This window comes from Molossus molossus, unplaced genomic scaffold (genome assembly GCF_014108415.1).
Source record: "Molossus molossus isolate mMolMol1 unplaced genomic scaffold, mMolMol1.p scaffold_m16_p_17, whole genome shotgun sequence".
Taxonomy (NCBI): Eukaryota; Metazoa; Chordata; class Mammalia; order Chiroptera; family Molossidae; genus Molossus; species Molossus molossus.
Genome location: NW_023425352.1, coordinates 52,152,171 through 52,168,672, shown reverse-complemented (window position 1 = coordinate 52,168,672; position 16,502 = coordinate 52,152,171).

The window sequence follows — 16,502 nt, the reverse complement described above, 5'->3', positions numbered from 1 at the left end:
CTTTTCAGACTTTCCAGTAGACTGAGGCCTGCATGAAGCATGTCCGATGGCTCCCCCAAGACGGTGGGGGCACTTACAAGTCCTTGTGGGAGTGCCATCCAGCAATATTGTTTCATATTAGTATCCTGATCGTTCCATTCAAAGGTAAACAGTCCTGTGACTTAGGACTTGGAGGTATGCTGTAAAAGGGGCCTTTAAAGTCCAAAAATGTAAACCAGCAAGTCTCCGGATAAAGTTGTAAGCAATGGATAAGAACCAGATGGGGTCCTTGGGCCCCATCATTCCTGGTCGCTATCAGCGTGTTGTGGCATCTGGTGGAGGTTTCGGAGCAGGTCCCTTTTTCTTCTTGCCAAAGAAAGGTGGGACACTCCATTTCCAGCGTCCTTCTTGTCTACAACAGGCACACTTTTGTGTTCCACAAGAGGGATGGCCTTGGGAGTCCTCCCGTGGTCATCTGTTCCCTTCTGCAGACATCTCGTCAGTCCTGGCTGGTGACGGCTGGGCTGCCACACGCAGATCAGCTTCTCACGTCATGTTGCTCCTGCCTCTCCTGCCTTTGGTCTCCACTGTGAAACAACTTCGAAAGCCATTCCCACACCTCCTTCCAGTTTTGTTTTCCTTTCAGCTTTTTTCTTATATCTGGGGCATTCTGACTGATCAAGGTCATATTGACCAGTCTCTGTATTCTGGATCAATATTGGAATATTGTTGGTAAGTCTCAAAATCCCTTTCAAGGAAGGTGGATGGGTTCTCCTTAGGCCTTTGCTGTATTTCTTGGATCTTATTCAAACATGTTGGTTTGGGGGCCCCTTTGTGAAGTCTTGCTATCAAACATTCTTTAAAAAATTTTTTTTTTCTTTATTGATTTTTAGAGAGAAAAGACGGGAGAGAGAGAGAGAAACATTGATGAGAGAGAACATCGATTGGCCGCCTCCTGCATGCCCCACACTGGGGATTGAGCCCACAACCTAGTCATGTGCCCCGACTGGGAATCCAACCGGCGACCTCTTGGTGCATGGGTCGACACTCAACCACTGAGCCACACTGGCCAGGCTCAAACATTCTTTATAATGGTTTAGTTTTACCTGGTCTCCTTGGTCCCTGGGGTCCCATCCTGGTTCTGTTCCAGGGATGGCCTGCATCGCCAGGGTCCCGGTTAGATTGTTTGGTTGTAATTCATGGAGCCTTTTGGCTTCTTGGTGGGCCTTCTCTAATAGCATCCTGTGTTCCTCCGGAGTGGGGAGGGTATTCTTGAGGACCTGTATCTCAGCCCGGTGAGAATGATGAGTCTTGGTAGTACGGCATGTTAGTCTTCCCATTAGATCAGAGGTAAGAAAGGAGGAGTGCATACGTACAAATCTCCTAGGGTGACCTTGGTCATCGAGCTCTGCAGGAACTTGTCTCAATGGATATTGCCCTGCCCGAGGCAGAGTAACCCTGGGCTGAATTGAGTATTCTGGCAGACTTGGAAGGGGAGACCATTCCTCTCTGACTATCTGCAAGGAAGGGTATAGCCCTCAACCATAACCAGCCAAGACCCAACAAAATGTCTGCAGAAAAGAACAAATGAACATAGGTAAGACCTCTGGAACCTCCACATCCAGCCGAAAGGCCATCCCGCTGTCGAACCACAAGAAGGTGTCTCCTATGGCCCTAGGAGGATTGTTGGTGGAAGCCTCTGCAACATCTCCTCAAGGAGGAGAAGCTGAGGGCTTACTGCTGCATCTGTGAGCTCAGCTCTAGGTTCAAGGTAGACTTAGTTGACACTTGGCCTTAGGTTGAAGGTTACTGCAGTGTTGGGGGATGGGTTTTTGTCCCTCCAAAAATTCATATTGTGGAGTCCTACCTCCCTATGAAATTATTGATATGAATGGATTACTTGCTACCACATTAATTACTGTTTTCTATTTGTTGCACTGTTCTTTCTTTCTATTTTTGTCTTCCACTTTTATGCCTTCTGTGGTTTGAACTGACCTTATAAGATTTTATTTTCTCTTAGCATATCAGTTATATTTCTACTGTTTTTAGTGGTTGCCCTAGAGTTTGTAATATACATTTGCAATGTATCTAAGTCCTCTTTCAAATAACACTATACCACTTCATGGGTGATGTGTACCTTATAACAAAAGAACCCTAATTTTTCCCTCCCATCCATTGTATCTTTGCTCTCGTTTTACTTGTGTATAAGCATTTATAATCGAATACATTGTTGCTATTTATTTTGAGCAAATTGTTATCTGTTAGAGCAATTAAGAATTTTTATTTTCATGTAATTCCTTCTTTGTTCTTCCTTTCTTTATGTAGATCTGAGTTTCTGTCTTAGATGTTCTTTCAGGAGAAGAAAAATACAACATTTCTTGCAAGGCAGGTCTACTGGCAACAAATTCAATTTGTTGAAGAGTCCCCATTTCTTCACGTCTGAAGGGTGAGGATAACGTTCAAGGGTGCAGAGTTCTAGGCTGTTTTTTTGTTTGTTTGTTTTCTCTTGACATTTCAAATATTGCACTCTACTCTCTTTTGCTTACATGGTTTCTGAGAAGTAGGATGTAATTCTTTGTTCCTCTATAAGTCAAGTGGTTTTTTCCTTTGGCTTCTTTCAGTAATTTTTCTTTTTAGATTTTTCTGTAACTTGAAAATAAGAAAAAAATTATTTTGGCATTTCTTCTGCTGGGTGTTCTCTGAGCTGTGGTTTGGTGTTTTACATCAATTTATGGACATTTTCAGTCATTATTCTTTCAAATATTTCTTTTCCTTCTGGCATTTCCATTATGCATATGCAAAACCTTGCCCTCAGTCATCAGGTATTCTGTTCTGTTCTCCGCCTTTGTTCTCTTTGCTTTTTAGGTTTTGAGGATTTTATTGATATAGCCCTGAACTTAGAGATTCTTTCTCCAGCCATGCCCAGTCTACTAATAAGCATATCAAAGGCATTCTTCATTTCTGTTAGTATTTTTTTCCTCTCTAGCATTTTTTTAAGTCCTTTCTTAGGATTTCTACCTCTCATTACATTGCCCATCTGTTCTTACATGCTGTGTACTTTATCCATTAGAGCCCTTAGCATATTAATCAGCTAAATTCCCAGTCTGATAATTCCCACATTCCTGCCATGTCTGGTTCTGATATCTGCTCTGTCTCTTCAAGACGTTTCTTTGCCTTCTAGTATGCCTTGCGACTTGATCGTCACACCTGATGTGCTGGTGAGAAAGTCTGCTGTGAACAGGCCCTTAGTAAGGTGGTGAGGTGGTGGGAAGGGGGAGGCTTCTCTATCCTGTGATGAGGTCTCAGTCCCTTAGCAAGCCGACGCCCCTGGACTGAACGTCACAGTGTTTCTCGGTTTGTTTCCTCCTCCCCTTAGGTAGGACTGCAGTTGAGTATTTTCCCCTACCAGGTTAGTTAGGCTCTGATAATACCCAGCAGGTTAAGGGCCTAGTTAACTAGTTTCTGCCAAGGGCAGGCCTTGTTAAGAATGTAGTGTTCTGGCGTATTTCAAATGGTTTCTCTTCCCCTCCTCCTGCCAGAGCCAGAGGGGTTTTTCTGTGATACTTACTGTGGGAACATGGTCAAACTCCTACAGGTAAATCTTACAGTATTGTGGGGGGACCCCTAGGACTGGGTGCCCTGGAGTGTTACAGAGTTGTCAGCATTGAGCCTCGCAGAGGTGGGGAACCTTTTTTCTGCCAAGAGCCATTTGGATATTTATAAGATCATTTGCTGGCCATACAAAATGATCAACTTAAAAATTATATAAATAAATTAATTAAAAATAAATAAAAAATTTAAAAAAATTAGCCTGCTAGCCCTGGCTGGTTTGGCTCAGAGGTTAGAGCGTCGGCCCATGGACCAATGAGTCGTAGGTTTGATTCCGGCCAAGGGCACATACCTAGGTTGTGATTCATCCCCGGCCCTGATTGGGGTCATGTGGGAGGCAACCACTCAATGTGTCCTTTTCACATCGATATTTCTCTCTTTGTCTCTCTTTCTCTCTCTTCCTCCTACTCTATCTGAACAAAAATGGTGGTGGTGGGGGGGAATGTCCTCGGGGATAAAATATATATTGTTTTGTTATGTTTAGGCAGGCTCGCTTGGTGAGGCATGTGATGTTAGCTGGTACTGACTTCGAGAGCCGGCCTCGGCCCATGGGCCGGGCATTCCCCACCTGCTCCAGCACCTGGCCGATTGGAGGTCAGGTGTCCCGGCACTGGTTCCCACGGCAGTTTGGCTCCCCGGTCTCTGCCTGGTAGGTTGTGACCCCTGCCTCCCCAGTCTGGGGAGCAGTGCTTTGTTCTGTTTACTTTTCTTTCTTATCAATACGAAGAGCCATTGTTGTTGTTATTGCTGCTGTTGTGTTCAGCTTTTCAACCTGTTAGGTCAGGACAGAGTGGTACAAGCTCCTTTCGTGTAGAATCAGACACTGAAAGTCAAATATACTTTTTTTTTTTTATCATCCTCACCCGAGGACATTTTTACATTTTTTGTTCAGGTAGAGTGGGAGGGAGAGAGGAACAGAGAGAGAGAGAGAGAAACATCGACGTGAAAGGGACACATCAAGTGGCTGCCACCCACACGACCAACCAGGGCCAGGGACAAACTGCAACCAAGGTGCGTGCCCTTAGCGGGAACTGAACCTGGGTCTCTCTGGACCGCAGGCCAACGCTCTATCCTTTGAGCCAAACCGGCCAGGGCAAATACACTTTTTAACCCAGCTTTCCTGGCCAATATGTTTTGCTGGTTTACCCACTCCCCCCCCCCCCCCCCCCGCCCACCTATGTAAGGAAAGATTGTTTCCAAAGATATATACTGTAGCCGAAAGTTCTCAGAGCTTTTATTCTTCAGGCACTGGCCCTGTAGCTAAGAGCAGACGTGGACTAATCCTACAGCAGTGGGAGGCTGGGCTCCTGGCTCATGATGGCCAGTTGCACATACAACTCTAGAAAGCATCACATGGCCTAGAATCTCTCCCTCTCCCATGCGTCATACTTGCCCCTCCTTTGCCCTAAGGGCGTCCTATAGCCCTGTCTTGATATGCCTTGACATCTACCTCTGTTCTGAAGCTTTTTTTTTTTTTTTGAGGTATAGTTGACAAAACTGTATAAAGCATACAACACGATTTCATACACTGTGAACTAATTACCGCAATGAATTTACCACATCTGTCACCTCATATGGTTGCTTCTTCGGTGAGAAAAGGATGCTGAGAGAGCAGATCTTCAGCTCTGATTCATCAGCAGCATCCCCCTGCCAGTCCTCTCCTGATTCTGAGGCTCATCCCTCCAGACTCTTCCTCGGCCTGCAGCACCTCTGGGCGTACTCTTCTGTTTCTTCTCCCTCCTGGTTTTAAGCAGCCCCGGCAATGCAGCACGTTCCGGGTATTTCCCTGGGGTGCCCATCCTGTAATCTGTTGCCTCCACAGCATCTGACCCTGTGTCCGCTAAGCTCTTCCTGGGTCAGTCCAGCTGTAGCCCTTCTGGGTTAGCTTGTCATGCTCCCCAAGTCGACTTGCCTTGTCCTGGCCATGGGACCTACAGTCTGGGGATCTGGTACTTCCTGAAGTCCTTTATCTGTTTGTTCTGAAGCCATGCTATCTACCGCTGCTCACTCTTCATCTCCTCTCACTGTGACTGTGGCCTTCTCCCGGAACTGGACATGGCAGTCTCTCACCCGGATTCGTGACCGCTGCGGACTACCAGCGTCCCTCCGCGGGAACGCGGAAGGATTAGTGATGAGAACGCGACGGACAGGTGAGCCCGGGTATAGGCTTCTTGCCATCTAGCAGCACTGGGTTCTGGTGGAGGTGGGTGTCTAGATCAACTGGGAACTAGGAGAAATCGGATTCTGGCTCTAGCCCTTCTGGGTGACATTGCAGGAGAACAATAGGAGAGAGGCTGGTGAGAGTCACTAGAAGGACTCATACCAACTGAGGTAAGAGTCCCATGGTTTCAAGGGAGCCAGCTATGTGGGGAAACCATGGAGAAGATGAGTTACACATGTGGCAAGGCTTGGGTCATGGCCAGGAATGGGACCTGGGACTGTCCCATTGATAGGGACATAATATGCAGGTATACACAAGACCCTTCCTGTGTCTGTGAAGGGAAACCCCTATTCTGGAATCCTTTCAAGCTTGGCTGCTGGGTCTATTGATCAACCTGGCGGAGGCAGGATATCATGGGAGTTGCCTGTGTAACACCTGAAAGACCATTTCCAGAATCAGCATCTGAGAATGATGTGTATGTGTGTCCTTTGAGATCCTTAAAGTCCAGTCTTAAATTTTGTCTCTGAAAGACTCTTTCCTAAGGTAAGACATAGACTATACTTGGGCATTGGTTATGTGGGGCTAAGCAACGAGCTCACGGTGGCCAGTTGTATGCCATCTGTGGAGGGGTCATGGAGTCGGCAGAGCTGCTTATTCCTTTTGCGGTGCTTCTCTTTCCTTTGTCATAGATGCCATCATTGAGCTGTCGGGTCTCCTGACAGATGTCTGTTCTCCGTGCAGGGAGCTCTGTTCCTTGCCTGTGTCTCAGGTACCTTTTTATTCTGGGGCTCCTCTGACTTGTACTTGGTGCAGTCCTGTGAAATGGGCCAACTGGGACTACTTTTGTCCTCATTCCAACTTCTGTCCCTGGGGCCATCAGGCTGGTTGGTGATCCTTCTGTCTTGGCGCCGCCCCTGATTAATGCTTAAATGTCGCGTCAGTCAAGCTGCCTTGTCATTGCTTCCCTTAGTCAGGGTACATTAGAGTGGCTGTCCTTGGTCCTGCTCGACCGTCTCATAGCACCCTGGCTCAGGCTCTCCAGCAGTGTCACACTGGACTCTCTTCTCTTGTTCTCCCTGGTCAGGCCTTTAGGCTGGGGTGTTCTCACCGAGTTGTTCTCTTAAGACCCCGTTGTCCTTAGCTTCTATCATGGCTCCCTGGGACTGTTTTCCTGCGGATAGTTAGGACAGATAGTTAGGAAGAGCTCTCCACCTTCCAAAATAATAATAATAATAATAATAATAATAATAAATAATAAATCTTGTTATCTTCTAGTTGCATAGAGTTTTCTTCTATGATTGCGTATGGTGTCATCTGATGGTCTAACTTTTCCTAGTGATCTGGATCATTATCTCAAGACTATAATAAATGGTTTTCCCCATACTAGAAACATGATCTTTACCATATGATAAAAAATATATATAAATGGTTCTTTAACTTTAAGAATGTATTACTATGGACTTTCAATAGTAAACATGTACTATTACAATGAAAGAAAATGGGGTGTAACCATTTTCATGTGGAACATTACATTGCAGATCTAGTCCTAGTTTTTAGTACATACATTCAGCATTTAAGTTGAGATTATGTTTTGTTGTAGTATTGTCGTAGAATACTTTCATGTTATATTAGCCATGTGAGCTCCCCTTGATATTATTCATTGGCACTGGCCCCAGTGATGGGCTAAACATGCTCATACGTATATACATAAGCTGTCTGTAGACTGTTCTGTTTGCTTCGATCATTGCCCTTGACTAGAGGGAGGGTCTGGAAGTTGGCCATGGCCTCCCTCATGCAGGATTCCTGGGATTCACTTGTTGGGCTCCTAGTGGGTTTTTCTCTAGATCTCTTTTCATAGGACCGGACAGGAGTTCCTTTCTCTTTCACTTCCGCTGGGGCTTCACCTCCTCACTTCCTAGGAGTCAGTATCTTCTGCAAGAGTCTCTGTCAGTGAGGAGACAGGATCTGGGCATTCTTGCTACTTCCGCTCTGGCACCGGGCTCTTCTCTGCTCTGTTATTCTGCAGGGTCTTTCCTGACCTTACTCTTGTCTACCCGAGGCTTTGATTGCCAACAACTGAGGACAGACATTCACATCAAGACTGGCAGCTACCTTCTTTTATGCCGAGCTGTACATGCGACCTGGATCCTCTCCAGGAAAGTCTTTCCTTGGTCTTAACTGATCTCCTCTAGACCTTTGAACATGCATTTTGCATATCCTTTTTCTTAGGGTCCAAGATTCCACCTAAACTCTTGCCCATGTATAAAGAATCAACCCTTGGCCAGAAATGCTGCCGCATATGCATCTGGGTTTGACATTTCTGGCCAACAGGGATGATATGAATAAACCTTTGTCACTTGTTGACGCGGTCACCTTCTCCCTGACTGGGTCTTTAGCTTTCATTCCTTTCTAAGTACAAGTATATCCCTAGGCCCTCTCTTTTATTGAATTGCGCTCAAAGGACTGGTAGGGACCACTGGATCTGACCAGTGGTTTGGAGGTCGGAGAAGAACTGACTTGATGTCTTTCAGTCGACTTTGATTTCTATTGGTTCTCCTCTAAGAGGACATTTGGCTTTAGTTTCCTGAGTTCATGGAGCAAGAAGGCCGTGCAAGTAGTATCTGTCTCTGGCAGAGTTTGAGATCTGCCGAGTAGCAAAGTCCAGGTAGCTCACGGTCTGACTTAGACTTTCTGCAACAGGTGGTCACGGCCTCCGGCTGATGTTCATGTGAAGGATTTGCACTTGAAGAAGAAAGCTGCCAACTAGGTCATGGTACTTGATCACTTGAAATGGAGGCATTGAATTTCCCAATGGGTGAATCGCATTTAAGCTTTTTTTTGTCCACAGATTTAATTATATGGAAACTGAGGTAGAGGCACCAGTGGGATTCTGGACTTAGTATGGACTGAGCTGTAGCTGTGAGAAAGTGACAAACCAAAGATCTTGCTCTGGTTCCTCCAAGGAGAGGGCACGAAGGCTGCTAGGAGAGAAGCTGCCACTGGCCTTCGGAGAGGACTCGTGCTAACTTAAGAAACCAGGAGGCTCAGTTGTATCACGTGAGCCCAAGGGTGGGATCTGAGCTCCTGCAGCAAAGCCCCGTTCATGTCCAAGACAGGAATTCTTCAGCTAGTCCTGTTGATGGGAGCCTACTGTATAGATGTGTGCAAGACCCCTCCCCATCCAGGCCTTAGTCCTAAGTAGATAGGATTCCTAATTCTGGATACCTTCACTGAGCATGGGCACTGTGTCTGCAGGCCAAATAGACTCTGAGACAGCAGGGCACATGGTGGTGAACATGCCTTATCATACCTGTGATATTGTGATTTATTAAAAATATATATATCTAATATGTATTAGTCATTCTAATATATTTGGGCTACTCATTCAAATGATCCATATATAAATATATATATATATATATTTTTTTTCTTTGTTTCTGGCTCACAGCTCCTCAAATTTTTGGAATTTCCCAAGTGTAGAGAGAGTAACAAAGGTGCCTTTTGTTATTTTAGTGGGGTGACTTTTGGAAAACACCTAAGGATGGGGGCTTGTTACCAGGAGAACCAACCATATGATTAGAGGTTTGGAACTTTCAGTCTGCCCCCCCCCCACCTTTGGGGGGGCAGAGCTGAAGGTTGAATCAGTTGCTGGGGTCCAATGAGTTAATCAATCATGCCTATGTAGCCTCCATTAAAAAACCAAGAGGAAGGGGTTCAAAGAGCTTCTAGGTTGGTGGGCACAGGAGTTGTGGGGAGAGTGGCCTGCCTGGGGAGGGATGGAAGCTGTGTCCCTTCCCACACACCTCACTCTGCAGCTCTTCCGTTGGGTTATTCCTGCGTCATATCCTTTCACAATAAACCAGTGATCTAGTAGGTAGCATGTTTCTCTGACTTCTGTGAGCCGTTCTTGCAAATGAATCAAGAACAAGGTTGTGGGAACATCTGACTGATAGCCAGCTGGGTAGAAGCACAGGTACAACCTAGACTTTCATTTGGCATTCTGAGTTAGAGGAGGTGGTTGGAACCTCCAACCTATGCTGCCTGCTCAGAAGCACCGGTAAGAACCTGGGCTCGTGCCTGGCATCTGGCATCTGGCATCTGAAAATCAGTGTGTGTGTGTGTGTGTGTGTGTGTGTGTGTAGAGGGGCAGTCTTGTAGGCCAAAACTCTTAACCTGTGGAATCTGATGCTATGTCCAGATAGATACTTACAGAACTGAGTTGAATTCTTAGACATCCTGCTTGGTTCCAAGAATTGTTTGTTGGTGTGAGGGAACCGCCCCACCCCCATGTTGGAATTGGGTCCAGGAACTGAATTTAACACCTGAGCCAACATGTGGGGGATAATACAGAGCGGGTTAGATATCTCTGTTCCAGAATCCCCCAAAAATATAAGCTAAGCTGACAGATCAAAGGGGCATGTATCAGTCCTAGAAATACACTGCTTGATATCCAGAAAGTACATGACATTCAATCCCACATGGCAGTACGAGTGAGTACATGTCACAGCGATTGAGCACACAGTCAACACACCCAGACCTAGAAGAGCATGGAATCCAGCTAGAGCACTTGGTAGATATTTGCACTAATGCTAATGGCTTACTTCCCACTGACTTTAGCTTGCTTGCTTTCTCTCTCTCCTTCTTTCTTTCTCTTTCTTTCTCTCTCTCTCTCTCTCTCCCTCCCTCCCTCCTTCTCTCTTTTTCTCTTTCTTTTTTATCCTCACCTGAGGACATTTTTTTCATTTTTTTTTCAGGTAGAGTAGGAGGGGGGGAGAGAGAGAGAGCAACATCGACGTGAAAGGGACACATCGCGTGGTTGCCACTCGCATGACCCAACCAGGGCCAGGGACAAACTGCAACTGAGGTATGTGCCCTTAGCGGGAACCGAACCCAGGTCTCTCTGGACCGCAGGCTGATGCTCTAACCGATGAGAAAACCAGCCAGGGCCTGACTTTAGCTTTAATAGATGAACTTATTTAAGCCCTGGCTGGTTTGGCTCAGCAGTTAGAGCATCGGCCTGTGGACTGAAGGGTCGCAGGTGCGATTCCTGGTCAAGGGTATGTACTTGGGTTGCAGGTTTGATCCCCTCCTGGTTGGAGTTGTGCAAAAGGCAACCAATTGATGTGTCTCTCTCATATCGATGTTTCTCTCTCTCTCCCCCTTCCTCCCTTCCACTCTCTCTAAAAATCAATGGAAAAATATCCTCAGGTGAGGATTAACAATAAAAACAAAACAAACGAAAAAAGAACTCATTTAAGAGCAGGATTGTTGAGCCTGGAATCTTAAGTAATCCTCTTGGCCTCTGTACCAGGTTCTTAAAAAGCTTCTTTTCAAATTCTGTCCCTGAGGGACAACACACTGTACTCCTGTCTTCTCCGAAATCCTCCTTCTCCCCCTTCTCGTTCCTTATGCCCTCAGGCTAAGGTGGTTCCATCATTTTCCATTAGGTGGGCTCCCTTTGTACTGTAATCTTATTCAGGGACCAACGGGGAGAACAGGCTTTGGTTAAGTTGACATGAAGGGGCGAGAGGAGACCGAGGGCTTCTTAAAGGGGATTCTTTCTGTGGCCTGTGCCCCTGAAGAAGGCTAGAACTGGGCAGAGATGTGCTCACAGGGAAGAACAGGGTGTGGCTGCTGGACGCATGCTGGTCAAGGGGGTCTTCGAACCATTGTTTACACACAAGAACCTGGACACATTATACAGCAAGGCAAGGGCTCCTGGAATCTGTACAAGAAATGAGGAAAAGTGTATAGATTTAGCCTCACATCCCATCAGGGCCCTTCCAAAGTCCAACATTCTTCCAAGATACTATCTTCTACAGTTTTTAGAACTTCCATTGGAGACAGCTGAGTTAATCAATGCTGCCCATTAGTTCATGGCATCTTAGCATCACGGCCTCTACAGGGATCCTTCCATGTATTACCTTTCCCTGTACCATTCTTCTCTCCATCCCTTTCACCCATAGACAACCCATCTAATGTGCATGGTGTCCGAATGTGTCCTTGCATTATTATAAAATTCCTTGTGTGCGTATACTAACAAGTCTCACCCCGTCTTCTCCCCACTAGACTTACCTGGTGCACTCACACCATGTGTACAACTAGCCTGTTCATCTGTTACCTGACCCTCCATGGCATGTGGCCACCACACCTTTCCGTCCTGCTCTCCTGGGATATACACTCAATTGCCTCCATCTGTCACTGCCCACACTGGAAAGAACAGTCTCCTTATACATTTCCCCCTGCCTGTCTGTAGGACAAACATTTGGGGTTTTACCCCCAGGAATAGAATTGCTTAATTTGACTAAATGATACCAGATTGTTTTTCAGAATGACTGTGCCAGTACATTCCCATGACAATGCATGAGTGTTTCTTGTCCCCGAATCCCTATCGATATTTCACATAATTCCACTTTCTAGCGCTTGCCAGCTTAATGGGCATGAAGGGATCACACAGTGGCATTGGCATTTCTGAGTTTGAACATTTTCTTATGTAGCACTTTGGGTATCCTTGACTTTGCCTTTTCTTTTGGGGTTCCCATCTGTCTTATTTTAAAGGAATTCCTCTTATTCAAAGATAATAGGTCCACATTGGTTTTATATTGCACTCCAATCTGTTCTCTGACATAACTTTGTTCACAGTTATCTTCTATTTAACAAAAGCTTAACTTTGAGCTAACTCAAATTTTTGACCTGAGGTTTGTGATATTAGAGTCTTACAAAGCCGTTTCCTATCCCCAGGTCACATAATCTGCATTTTCTTTATTCAGTTTCTAATCAATGTAGACTCTCTTACAGAAATAATTATGGTTAAAGAGCTTTTCTAAAAGAATAGGAACATCCAGTGGTGTGGTATTCAGTTATTTTTCTCTAGAGTAACATGATTTCTCCCTACTATTTAGACCAGTTTGTCCTTGACCACGGATGCGTGGTGGCCTCGCTGTCCTAGTCAGTTCCTGTGCACACGTGGACTTGCTCCTCTGGCCGTCCTTGTGTAGATACCACACCATCTCTCGCAACAGCATCCTATTGCCAGGTCAAGTCCCCTTCTTTCTACTTCATTGCAGTTGACTTAGCTCTTTGTGGACATTTTCCTTTATATAGGTTTTAGTGTAGATTTGAGTTCTTCATATTAAGCAAGGATTTGGGGATTACTTTGAATTTATGAACTAATTTGGAGAGAACCAAAATCTTTAATTCTTTCAAGAACATCGACAATTCATTTATTCATAATTTTACTAGAATCTTTCTTCTTAAGTTAACTCCTAGAAACCTCATAGTTAAGGAGACTCCCTTTTCCTGGCATGCTGAATTACGAAACCCTACACAGGTAAACTACTTTGTGCTGGAAAAGCAAAAACAAAACACTTGGTCTTTTTCTTTGGTGTATTAACACGGTAAAGCACTAGAATTTTCTGAATCCGAACTCTTTTTTTCCCAGGATAAAACCTCGTTGGTCATGTCATAATTTTAAGTACACCACTGGATTCGGGTAGCTAATTTTTCAGTCTTTTGCATCCACGTTTGTATGTGGAATGGGCATTTATATTCGAGAGGCTGGGGACTGAATCTGACACTCCATAGCAATAAAAGAACCCTTCTGCCACAGAGCCCTCGGTAGAGGCCACACCGTGGAGAATGCCTAGAACACACTCAAGTTCGGAAAGAAGTCTTCTGACTCCTCCCACACGTCAAGGAGGCATCTGCCCTTCCCAATGGGCTTCCTGTCATCAGAGCTGGTGTGTCCACGTCAGCCTGGTTGGGGCTGTTCTGGGGTTGTTCCGCCAGTGAACATCGCCGGTATTATCTCCAGGGAGTCGAGTAAGTTCTTCATGTTCATGTAGACATTACGAGAGTCTGAACTTGTGGGATCATTTCTAAGAACTTAATGTCAAGTCTTTGGCTTCAGTCAAATAAGATGTACCCCACTTCCAGATTCTTACAGAAGTAGCACATTATTACTATAGAAAGTAGACAAGAAAAAATGTCACTCTCTGATGACCAGAGATTGCTACTGCAATGGTCTAATATTTCCAGATTTTTTTCTACATATGAAATGAGACCAAACTGCATATGCTGTCTTATATCTGTTTTTCTCAGTCATTGATTGATCTCTTCACTCCAGTAAGAGTTCATTTACTTAATTCATATTTTTCCATTTACTCCAAAATATCTTCTATAGTCTGTCCAAACAGCTCTCGATTCAGTACCATGCCTCATCTGGTTAAATCTAGTTTCAGCCGTCCCCTTGATAGTTTGCTCTATGAGGGACCAGGTGAAGTTGTTCTGCAGAGGTTACACCGTCTAGATTGGTTTGGTTACTCTTCTTCGTGTTGCCCAGCTTGTCCCTCTAGCCTTTATGTATCCTGGAACTAGATTTTGCATCTAAATGTTTGATGTAATCTAGCTAAAAACATTGAACCTGAATCTGTTGTAGATGATGCTAATAATGCTCTACATTGTGTCATATCAGAAGATACCCTTAGTGACAAGATTTCTGCTGGATCCCAGTGGCGATAATCTGACCCCACGATCATACACAGTCTACATCGCATCTCCTGTCCGAAGGGAGAAATTCAGAGTGCTGGCACGTGGGCATTCTGCAAGTACCCAGTGTCCTGTCTCCATTTACTAATTAACTTCCCAGAAATCGCCAGTTCTGGGCCTGGATCTGGGGGCTGTGCTTCGCAGAGGAAAGGCGCAGTCCCAGCGGCAGGTGTGATACACCTGCAGAAGGCGCGACACGCTGGCCCTCCCAGGCGTCCACCCGTCCACCCTCTTCCCCGTTTCCCCTGGGTGAGCAGCAGCTGTTTCTCTGGCAGTCCCTCTGTTCCAACAGTGAGTGTGCTCAGAGCTAGCAGGGCCTGGGGGAGAGGGCCTGGTTGACTTCCAGTGGCTTCTCTTTGTTAAAGAAAGATCACTTCAGCTCCTCTCACCTTCATAGTCTCCCTGAGAGGCCCCTACGGTGCTGTCCTGGGAAAAGCAGCCACGCTGAGACAGACGGAGCTCACAGTGGGCTGCGCTAGTGAACAGTGCACACCCTCCGAGTGCGCGCGAGCACCTGCGCGGGGCACTGCTGCAGGCAGTGGGGGTGACAGTGAGTGGTCGGGCGGCCTCTGCCCCCCAGGTGAAGGGGGCTGTGTGGTCACTGCAGGCTCCCCGTGACTAGCATGCCACTGGGACGTGGGTCAGGCCGACTCCCGGAGGCAGGCTCCCAGCATCTCTTTCGGACCCTCTATGGCTCGTGCTGGGCTGATGTCCTGACTGCAGCCACGGGGTGTGTGAGGCTGGCCCTCCTATCTTCAGGCTCTCATGTTGAGGGGATGACGACTTCAGTCATGAGACTGCCGAGAAGCAGAGGCTCCCAGAGGACCGGGAGGCTTTGCGTCGAGGGTGACTTATCTCTGTGTCCCAGTGAGGAATCTGATTTTGATCCATTTATATTCAATCTTCCTGAATACTGCTGGCCCCAGGAGGTCCTCTGTGTTGGTATCTCCAGTACCAGAGGTGACAGGTAAAAACGCGCATGTGCAAGGCCGCCTGTGGTGTCCCTCACGGAAGAGCTCTTTAGCCAGTGTGGCGGTGGTGCTGCTTGCACAAGTGCACATGCAGGGCCTCTGACAGGACCTGCGCATCTTGCGGTCAATGCTCAGTGAGCATCTTCATGCAACTTTATTTCCCAGTCCTCATGCATCATGGGTCACATGATGAACCCTCGCTGACATGATGTAAGTGGCACTGACGTCACTTCTGATCCAAGAAAGTGTTCTTCCTGTGGGAGGAGGGGGATGTGACCCTGAAGGCTCCGTGTGCTAGACGGTATAGCTGGAGGCAGAACATGCCTGGGTCTACACTAGGAAGAGGCTTACACGAACCACCTACCTAGTGAGACTGAGCTAGAAGCGAACCTGTGTGTTAAGTCACTGCAGACTGAGTGGTTACGAGACCGTGCCGTAGTGTTACCTGGATTGATGCGTGTTCCCCGTGGACTGGGCAGCGCTCTTCCTACCAGCTCTGCCGCTGCCCATCTCCCTGCCTCAGCGGGGACAGAGCCAGTTCTCCAGAGCTGTCACTCGGGCCTTGAATGCCCCAGGGAGGCGTCTGTTTCCTACATCTGCCTGCACCCCAGTGTGCTGGCTCTGTGATGTTTGGGTTCCCTCGGCTTTGCCTGCCTTCCATATTCCCCTTGCCTGTGTTACCTCTACTCTGGTAAGATACCACGTGGTCTTGGTCTCTGAGATCTCACTTCTCATTTCTTTAGGCACCTCCAGGAGGAGAGGTCAGAATCCATCTACTTTGGTATAAAGAAAAGATAAGTGGGTGGGAGCGTCGAGATGGAGTGAAATGGATGGGTTCAAGGAGAAGGCAGAGCAGGATTCGTTAAGGGAGAAAAGCAGAGCAAAAGCTTGTGGTCACCTGGTGGCTGTCTTTGGGCCCACAGCATGGCACTGCTGAGACATTGTTCTTCTAGAGTCCCTTAGAGGCGAAAACAAATTCAGCATAGGACAATCTTGGTTTGAGTTCCCCAACTTCTTCAAGTGAACATCCAGCAGATAGGTAGAGATCTGGCTGGAGGCCAGCGGCAGTCTGGGTGGAGAACAGTCGTTGTACTGATGGTAACAAAATCTGGGTGGTTGAAATCAGACTACAGACTGAGAAGCAGGCCTAAGAAGGAACCCTATAAACTCTGACACTGGTTCTGGGCAGCACAAAAAGGTGAGAACAAAAGTGTCCTTTGGGAAGTAGCTACCTG